Genomic DNA, 1,276 nt, shown 5'->3' on the forward strand with positions numbered 1-1,276 from the left:
GACACGGTTGATAGAAAATTATGTCACTTCGAAACCAGAACGATGCGCGTCGAGCGCTCGTACAAAATAGAATTCAAGCGGCAAGTTATTTCTAGTGCTGCTGTTGGTGGTGTTGATGCTGCTGGGCGCGAGACCAACGTGCCTCGAAGGACGGTCGGCAGTTGGGTCGATTTTTTTGTAGTATTAGATCTGTCTTAGTTGCTATCTAAGCTCATTTCACGTTCGTTGGCATAGATAGGTACGTTACTTGCTAGTTAGATGATGCAGAAAGGGTGACGACGAACGGTTTTGCGAATTATAGAGTTGTGAGCATCGGTGGGGCTCCCCAACCTAACAGTAGTGCCCTAACCATTAAAAAAAAACTGAAACTAGAATCCATAGAGAATGCGTATAAACTCAGATCCGTGATATATCGAAAAAAAATCAATCCAGTATCCTACGTAACATCAATGCCATGGTTGTATATCGATTCTTCACTACTGCCACAAAACATTCCTTTTGCCGGTATCCTATATTGATTGTAACAATAGTTCATCGACACACCTACTGAATGTGATACTGTAGCGGGCCTGTTATCTTGCCCGGCTCGTTGAGCAAGTCGCGTAGCCCTCCGCTGCGTCCGTCCGATGAGATCCACTTCGTCACACCAATGGCCGTCGGCAACGAACTCCGAAACCCGGCCAGATCGAGCGCCCAGACAGCTCTACGATCCTATTTATTAACAGTAATACACTACTACTGCCTTCTCTCGCCCTCCCGTTCCGTCCAACTGCCAAAGCAGCCACACTTCCTTCACGACAACTAACAAGCTCTCAAGCCCGCCAACCACACATAGGTCTTCCTACACGAGGCCGCACCACCAGGTCGAACTCTCCAGTGAGTTGTTCCTGCCGCAGTCCTGCTAGCGTAGCCAAGCCCAGTCCCAGTCCGCCCAATCGCCCGTCAGCCGTCGATCCTCCGTGTTTCCGTCCGTGTCTCCGTCTACTTGATGAAAGTATACCAGAAAATGACAAAAAGGGCCTCTATTCAGTAAACCCAAAGTACGTCGTGCAGGAGGACAAAAGCAAGCGGCAAACCTCCGGCCAAGTAATGCGTTGGGCACTTGCGGATCAACTAAGACAGCGTCGACAGGGACCCCGGCGTCCGGAGCATCACCTGTCCGTCCTCCATCTGCGCTTGCATCCTTCAGCTCAAACAGCCTCAGCGGTTTATGAAGTTCCCTACACACCTTGCTCACTAGCCCGAGCACGCGTTGCTGCTGTAGTTGCTCCAATGC

This window comes from Phytophthora parasitica (assembly GCF_000247585.1).
Source record: "Phytophthora parasitica INRA-310 unplaced genomic scaffold supercont2.2, whole genome shotgun sequence".
In the NCBI taxonomy this organism is placed as follows: domain Eukaryota; phylum Oomycota; class Peronosporomycetes; order Peronosporales; family Peronosporaceae; genus Phytophthora; species Phytophthora nicotianae.